This window comes from Staurois parvus, unplaced genomic scaffold (genome assembly GCF_062004578.1).
Source record: "Staurois parvus isolate SC_StPar_1 unplaced genomic scaffold, SC_StPar_1.0 ptg000177l, whole genome shotgun sequence".
NCBI lineage: Eukaryota > Metazoa > Chordata > Amphibia > Anura > Ranidae > Staurois > Staurois parvus.
This window is the reverse complement of record NW_028317973.1, coordinates 8301335-8309848: the sequence shown is the minus strand read 5'-3', so window position 1 is coordinate 8309848 and position 8514 is coordinate 8301335.

The following is an 8514-nucleotide window of genomic DNA, read 5'->3' as shown; positions in this document are numbered from 1 at the left end:
ATGGCAGATTAGGGGCATGGCAGCAGCTATGTGAGGCCCGTAATCTGCCTGCACCCTATGTCAAAAAATTAAACACACCAGCAGTGTGAAGAGACCTGAAAGTGGCACATGGCAGCAGAGTGTGGCGATGGAGACAGCAGCAATGGGAGGCCGTACAGGGACCCATGAGAGACTCTGGACTTGGCAGCAGCATGAGGAGGCGGTATATAGGGGCCCATGGCAGATTAGGGGCCTGGCAGCAGCTATGTGAGGCCCGTAATCTGCCTGCACCCTATGTCAAAAAATTAAACACACCAGCAGTGTGAAGAGACCTGAAAGTGGCACATGGCAGCAGAGTGTGGCGATGGAGACAGCAGCAATGGGAGGCCGTACAGGGACCCATGACAGACTCTAGACTTGGCAGCAGCATGAGGAGGCGGTATATAGGGGCCCATGGCAGATTAGGGGCCTGGCAGCAGCTATGTGAGGCCCGTAATCTGCCTGCACCCTATGTCAAAAAATTTAACACACCAGCAGTGTGAAGAGACCTGAAAGTGGCACATGGCAGCAGAGTGTGGCGATGGAGACAGCAGCAATGGGAGGCCGTACAGGGACCCATGAGAGACTCTGGACTTGGCAGCAGCATGAGGAGGCGGTATATAGGGGCCCATGGCAGATTAGGGGCCTGGCAGCAGCTATGTGAGGCCCGTAATCTGCCTGCACCCTATGTCAAAAAATTTAACACACCAGCAGTGTGAAGAGACCTGAAAGTGGCACATGGCAGCAGAGTGTGGCGATGGAGACAGCAGCAATGGGAGGCCGTACAGGGACCCATGAGAGACTCTGGACTTGGCAGCAGCATGAGGAGGCGGTATATAGGGGCCCATGGCAGATTAGGGAGCCTGGCAGCAGCTATGTGAGGCCCGTAATCTGCCTGCACCCTATGTCAAAAAATTTAACACACCAGCAGTGTGAAGAGACCTGAAAGTGGCACATGGCAGCAGAGTGTGGCGATGGAGACAGCAGCAATGGGAGGCCGTACAGGGACCCATGAGAGACTCTGGACCTGGCAGCAGCAGGAGGAGGTGGTATATAGGGGCCCATGGCAGATTAGGGGCCTGGCAGCAGCTATGTGAGGCCCGTAATCTGCCTGCACCCTATGTCAAAAAATTTAACACACCAGCAGTGTGAAGAGACCTGAAAGTGGCACATGGCAGCAGAGTGTGGCGATGGAGACAGCAGCAATGGGAGGCCGTACAGGGACCCATGAGAGACTCTGGACCTGGCAGCAGCAGGAGGAGGCGGTATATAGGGGCCTATGGCAGATTAGGGGCCTGGCAGCAGCTATAGGAGGCCCGTAATCTGCCAGCACCCTATGTCAAAAAATTCAACACACCAGCAGTGTGAGGAGACCTGAAAGTGGCACATGTTTGAGGCATGATTCATGGCGGATTTAGTCAGTTGTGTCAGGAACTGGGTGGTTTGAAATCCAGACTAATCCACGCCTGATTCATTTTCACAAACGTGAGTCTCTCCACACTTTGGGTGGACAGTCGTGTCCTCCGCGGAGATTACAATACCTCCTGCCGCACTAAACACGCGCTCCGATGCCACGCTACTGGCCGGGCATGACAGCCTTTCAAGGGCAAATTCAGCTAGTTGGGGCCAAAGGTCAAGTTTCTGTTGCCCAGGTAGTCAAGGGGATTGTCTACTCGGTTGCAGGTGCTGTCCAAGTAGGCCCAAGCCTGTTGTTTGAGCTCCTGCTCCAGGTCCACCTGATGCTGCTGCTGCTGCTGCGGCTGGTTAGTAGTTTCCTCACTGCGCTGGTGAAGAAAGCTACTCATCATCGACTGCAGACTGAGGCAGCCGCTGCTGGTGGAGCTGCCACTGCTCCTACCACCCCACCCTCCCCTGCTGCCATGCCAGCGGAACGCGAGCGCACAGGGCCCACAGTGTCTGAGGATGGACGTTGGCGCACAAAGCAGAGACCAACTGACTACATAGGTGGTTTTTATAGTACGTAATTTTGGCCTCCCTCTCAGCAGGTGTGAAAAAAGGCCACCATTTTGGACCGTTAGCGAGGGTCCAACAAGGTGGACAGCCAAAGTCATCCCTCTGTCTGATGGTTATTATTCGGCTGTCGCTACGCAAGCAACCGAGCATGCTATGGGCCATTTGTGCCAAGGAATGCGAGGGACTCCCTGCCTCCATCTCCACAGCATACTGCCACGGTGCGTCTGGGTCCTCTGTCTCCTCCTCCTCCTCCTCTACCAGATGCTCCTGCTCCTCCACTCCTGTCCGCTGAGTGGAAAAACCACCCATTTCACTCAATAATTCCTGAGCACAAATGTCCTCCTCTACCTCCTCCTCTTCTTCCTGTCCTGCCCCCACAGGGGTCATGTGGCGTTGAGATCTGTGCGCCACGTCTACCGCACCCTGACCAGCCATTGTTAACAGCATTTGTTCCAGGACGTGCAACAGAGGAATGACGTCGTTCATCCCATAGTCCTGCCGACTCACGAATAGCGTGGCCTCCTCAAAGGGCCTGAGCAAGCGGCAGGTGTCACGCATGAGCTGCCAATGGCTGACATCTAAGTTACACAGGGGAGTACCTTTATCCGCTTGTAACATCAGGAAATCGGTGATGGCCTTCGCTGCTCGTAAAGGCGGTCTAACATGTGTAGGGTTGAATTCCACCTTGTTGCAACGTCGCAGATCAGGCGATGCTGTGGAATTCCGTTCTGCCGCTGCAGCTCAATGAGGGTGTTCTTTGCGGTGTAGGAATGGCTGAAATGCATGCACAGTTTACGTGACATTTTTAAGGATGTCTTGCAGTGGGATGGTGGATTTTAGGAACCGCTTGACAACCAGATTGAACACGTGAGCCATGCATGGCGCATGGCACAACCTTCCTTGACGCAGAGCAGACACCATGTTCTTTCCGTTGTCAGTCAACATGGTTCCGATTTTTAGTTTGCGCGGAGACAGCCATCTGTCGATTTCTCTGTTCATTACACTCAGCAGTTCCTCCCCTGTGTGACTACGTTCGCCAAGGCATACCAGGTGCAGCACAGCGTGACACCGTTGCGCCCTGCACATGTGATATGCCGGTCGGGTAATGGGACTTGGCACGGGGGTGGCGGCTGAGGACACGGCGGAAAAAGAGGTGGTAGAGGCGGACATGCTTGCTGGACCAAGGACGTGCAAACGTGGAGGCAAAAGCGTCGTGACCTGTCCAAGTTGCTGGTGCGGCTGTGCCGGCACCACGTTCACCCAGTGGGCCGTAAATGACATGTACTGTCCCTGACCGTAGTTACAGCTCCACACGTCGGCGCTGCCGTGCACTTTGGCAGAGACCGACATGCTCAAAGACTGGCCCACCATCTCTTCTACATGTGAATGCAGGGCTGGCACTGCCTTTTGGGCAAAGAAATGACGGCTTGGCACTCTCCACCGCGGCGCGGCACAAGCCATCATTTCTCGGAAAGGTGCTGAGTCCACCAGTTGGAAAGGGAGGGACTGCAGCACCAGCAACTTGGACAGGAGGACGTTCAGCTTTTGCACCGTCGGGTGCGTGCTCGCAAACTGTTGTCTCTTGGATACGGATTCCAAGAAAGACTGTTGACGGAATCCGAGAAGAGGAGTAGCAGGAGAAGGAGCATCTGAACGAGCGGAAGATGCCAATGAGCGACAACTCCCCTCAGCAGAGGTGTTGGAGCCTTGACTGGCTGATAGAGGGCGATTGACGACGTCGGGTGACGGAGCAAGTAACGGAGCGGGTGATGGAGCGGGGGCTGGGGCAGGCAGAACCGCCGTATGTTTATCACGGTTTTCCCAGGCCACCGAATGGTGACGCTGCATATGCTGACGCAACGCTGTAGTCCCAACATGGGCCCCCTGGCCACGCTTGCATTTCTGGCCACATAGTCGACATACGGCTACGTTTACTTCCTCGGGCGGCTTGAGGAAAAATTGCCACACCACCGAGTAGGAAACTTTGCCCCCGCTACTCTTCACTGGCTGACTGCTACTTCCTCCCGTGCGCACCGCACCACTACTGGCCGTGGTGGTAGGCTGCAGTGGAGCTGGTGCTCTACTCCGTGGACGTTTGGCTCCACTGACACTGATGCGACCCTGCTGCTGTCTCCTGGGCAACCCACCGACTGTTTTGCTCGCTGCCAAGCTGCCACCCTCTTCTCCTGATGATGCGGAAGAAATTGCCTGATGACGACGAGGCTGCCAAGTGCGATCAACCTCCTCATCATCAAGTAGGGTCTCCGCCTCACTACTAGCCCCCTCGGCTGCGTCTGGGTCAGGAGACAGACCTGTCTCTAGACCGGCTACGAGCCACTCTCCTCGCCAGTACTTGTTCGCTTGGCTGCTGAAAAGGCCGATGTCTCCCCCCGTTCCTGACCGCCCTCTGTTAGCTCTTCCTCACTGTACAGTGGGGCTGAGCCCACAGCATGCGATACTTCGCTTGGTGAGGGAAACAGCAAAGGACAGGGGCAGGTAGAGGACACGTGATTTCAGTGGGCTTGGTCCCGGGCCATGCCAACTAACGGTTGTGTCTGACGTACCCACCGACCGTTGGCTGTAGGTGTCAGAGGTGACCTGGGAAGAGGAAGACGACCGAGCCAACCAATCAATGACGGCAGGGTTGTCGGTGGAGACACGACCGCTGGATGACACCGGGAGCACTGGCCTCTGGCTGCGAATACTGCTGCCTCGACCCCTTCCTCTGCTGCCACGTCTGCTCGCTCCTAAAACATTGCCTCCTCTGCCACTTCCTCCTGCATGTTGTCTGACATACTATTTAATTCAACGATTAGGTGTCCCTGAGTAACAATTCTCTGGCACTCAGTAACAATTCTGTCTGTCCCTGAGTATGAATTCTGTGGCCCTGAGTAACAATTGTGTGTCTGTGCAAGTAACAATTCTGTGTCTGTGCAAGTAACAATTTTGTGTCTGTGAGAGTAACAATTCTCTGGCACTCAGTAACAATTCTGTCTGTCCCTGAGTAACAATTCTCTGGCACTCAGTAACAATTCTGTCTGTCCCTGAGTAACAATTCTGTCTGTCCCTGAGTAGGAATTCTGTGGCCCTGAGTAAGAATTCTCTGGCACTCAGTAACAATTCTGTCTGTCCCTGAGTATGAATTCTGTGGCCCTGAGTAACAATTGTGTGTCTGTGCAAGTAACAATTCTGTGTCTGTGCAAGTAACAATTTTGTGTCTGTGAGAGTAACAATTCTCTGGCACTCAGTAACAATTCTGTCTGTCCCTGAGTAACAATTCTCTGGCACTCAGTAACAATTCTGTCTGTCCCTGAGTATGAATTCTGTGGCCCTGAGTAACAATTCTGTCTCTGTGCGAGTAACAATTCTGTGTCTGTGCAAGTAACAATTTTGTGTCTGTGAGAGTAACAATTCTCTGGCACTCAGTAACAATTCTGTCTGTCCCTGAGTAACAATTCTCTGGCACTCAGTAACAATTCTGTCTGTCCCTGAGTAACAATTCTCTGGCACTCAGTAACAATTCTGTCTGTCCCTGAGTAACAATTCTCTGGCACTCAGTAACAATTGTGTGTCTGTGCAAGTAACAATTCTGTGTCTGTGCAAGTAACAATTTTGTGTCTGTGAGAGTAACAATTCTCTGGCACTCAGTAACAATTCTGTCTGTCCCTGAGTAACAATTCTCTGGCACTCAGTAACAATTCTGTCTGTCCCTGAGTATGAATTCTGTGGCCCTGAGTAACAATTCTGTCTCTGTGCGAGTAACAATTCTGTGTCTGTGCAAGTAACAATTTTGTGTCTGTGAGAGTAACAATTCTCTGGCACTCAGTAACAATTCTGTCTGTCCCTGAGTAACAATTCTATGGCACTCAGTAACAATTCTGTCTTCCCTGAGTAACAATTCTCTGGCACTCAGTAACAATTCTGTCTGTCCCTGAGTATGAATTCTGTGGCCCTGAGTAACAATTCTGTCTCTGTGCGAGTAACAATTCTGTGTCTGTGCAAGTAACAATTTTGTGTCTGTGAGAGTAACAATTCTCTGGCACTCAGTAACAATTCTGTCTGTCCTGAGTAACAATTCTCTGGCACTCAGTAACAATTCTGTCTGTCCCTGAGTATGAATTCTGTGGCCCTGAGTAACAATTGTGTGTCTGTGCAAGTAACAATTCTGTGTCTGTGCAAGTAACAATTTTGTGTCTGTGAGAGTAACAATTCTCTGGCACTCAGTAACAATTCTGTCTGTCCCTGAGTAACAATTCTCTGGCACTCAGTAACAATTCTGTCTGTCCCTGAGTATGAATTCTGTGGCCCTGAGTAACAATTCTGTCTCTGTGCGAGTAACAATTCTGTGTCTGTGCAAGTAACAATTTTGTGTCTGTGAGAGTAACAATTCTCTGGCACTCAGTAACAATTCTGTCTGTCCCTGAGTAACAATTCTCTGGCACTCAGTAACAATTCTGTCTGTCCCTGAGTAACAATTCTCTGGCACTCAGTAACAATTCTGTCTGTCCCTGAGTATGAATTCTGTGGCCCTGAGTAACAATTGTGTGTCTGTGCAAGTAACAATTCTGTGTCTGTGCAAGTAACAATTTTGTGTCTGTGAGAGTAACAATTCTCTGGCACTCAGTAACAATTCTGTCTGTCCCTGAGTAACAATTCTCTGGCACTCAGTAACAATTCTGTCTGTCCCTGAGTATGAATTCTGTGGCCCTGAGTAACAATTCTGTCTCTGTGCGAGTAACAATTCTGTGTCTGTGCAAGTAACAATTTTGTGTCTGTGAGAGTAACAATTCTCTGGCACTCAGTAACAATTCTGTCTGTCCCTGAGTAACAATTCTCTGGCACTCAGTAACAATTCTGTCTGTCCCTGAGTAACAATTCTCTGGCACTCAGTAACAATTCTGTCTGTCCCTGAGTAACAATTCTCTGGCACTCAGTAACAATTGTGTGTCTGTGCAAGTAACAATTCTGTGTCTGTGCAAGTAACAATTTTGTGTCTGTGAGAGTAACAATTCTCTGGCACTCAGTAACAATTCTGTCTGTCCCTGAGTAACAATTCTCTGGCACTCAGTAACAATTCTGTCTGTCCCTGAGTATGAATTCTGTGGCCCTGAGTAACAATTGTGTGTCTGTGCAAGTAACAATTCTGTGTCTGTGCAAGTAACAATTTTGTGTCTGTGAGAGTAACAATTCTCTGGCACTCAGTAACAATTCTGTCTGTCCCTGAGTAACAATTCTCTGGCACTCAGTAACAATTCTGTCTGTCCCTGAGTAACAATTCTGTCTGTCCCTGAGTATGAATTCTGTGGCCCTGAGTAAGAATTCTCTGGCACTCAGTAACAATTCTGTCTGTCCCTGAGTATGAATTCTGTGGCCCTGAGTAACAATTGTGTGTCTGTGCAAGTAACAATTCTGTGTCTGTGCAAGTAACAATTTTGTGTCTGTGAGAGTAACAATTCTCTGGCACTCAGTAACAATTCTGTCTGTCCCTGAGTAACAATTCTCTGGCACTCAGTAACAATTCTGTCTGTCCCTGAGTATGAATTCTGTGGCCCTGAGTAACAATTCTGTCTCTGTGCGAGTAACAATTCTGTGTCTGTGCAAGTAACAATTTTGTGTCTGTGAGAGTAACAATTCTCTGGCACTCAGTAACAATTCTGTCTGTCCCTGAGTAAGAATTCTCTGGCACTCAGTAACAATTCTGTCTGTCCCTGAGTAACAATTCTCTGGCACTCAGTAACAATTCTGTCTGTCCCTGAGTAACAATTCTGTCTGTCCCTGAGTATGAATTCTGTGGCCCTGAGTAAGAATTCTCTGGCACTCAGTAACAATTCTGTCTGTCCCTGAGTATGAATTCTGTGGCCCTGAGTAACAATTGTGTGTCTGTGCAAGTAACAATTCTGTGTCTGTGCAAGTAACAATTTTGTGTCTGTGAGAGTAACAATTCTCTGGCACTCAGTAACAATTCTGTCTGTCCCTGAGTAACAATTCTCTGGCACTCAGTAACAATTCTGTCTGTCCCTGAGTAACAATTCTCTGGCACTCAGTAACAATTCTGTCTGTCCCTGAGTAACAATTCTGTCTGTCCCTGAGAATGAATTCTGTGGCCCTGAGTAAGAATTCTCTGGCACTCAGTAACAATTCTGTCTGTCCCTGAGTAACAATTCTCTGGCACTCAGTAACAATTCTGTCTGTCCCTGAGTAAAAATTCTGTGGCCCTAATAACGTTTCTGTGGCCCTAAGTAACAATTCTCTGGCACTGAGTAACAATTCTGTCTGTCCCTGAGTATGAATTCTGTGGCCCTAACTAGCGTTTCTTTGTCCCTAAATAACGATTCTGTGGCCCTCATTAACAAGTCTGTGTCCCTGAGTAATGGTTCTCTGTCCCTAAGTAACTTCTCTCTGTCCCCAATTCTCGTTTCTGTGGCCCTAACTCTGTCCCTGTCCCTAGTACAGAGCGGTCTGCCTCTGTTCAATGACTGCAGGCAAATGAAGATTTCCAAAATGGCCGCTATATATACCTCG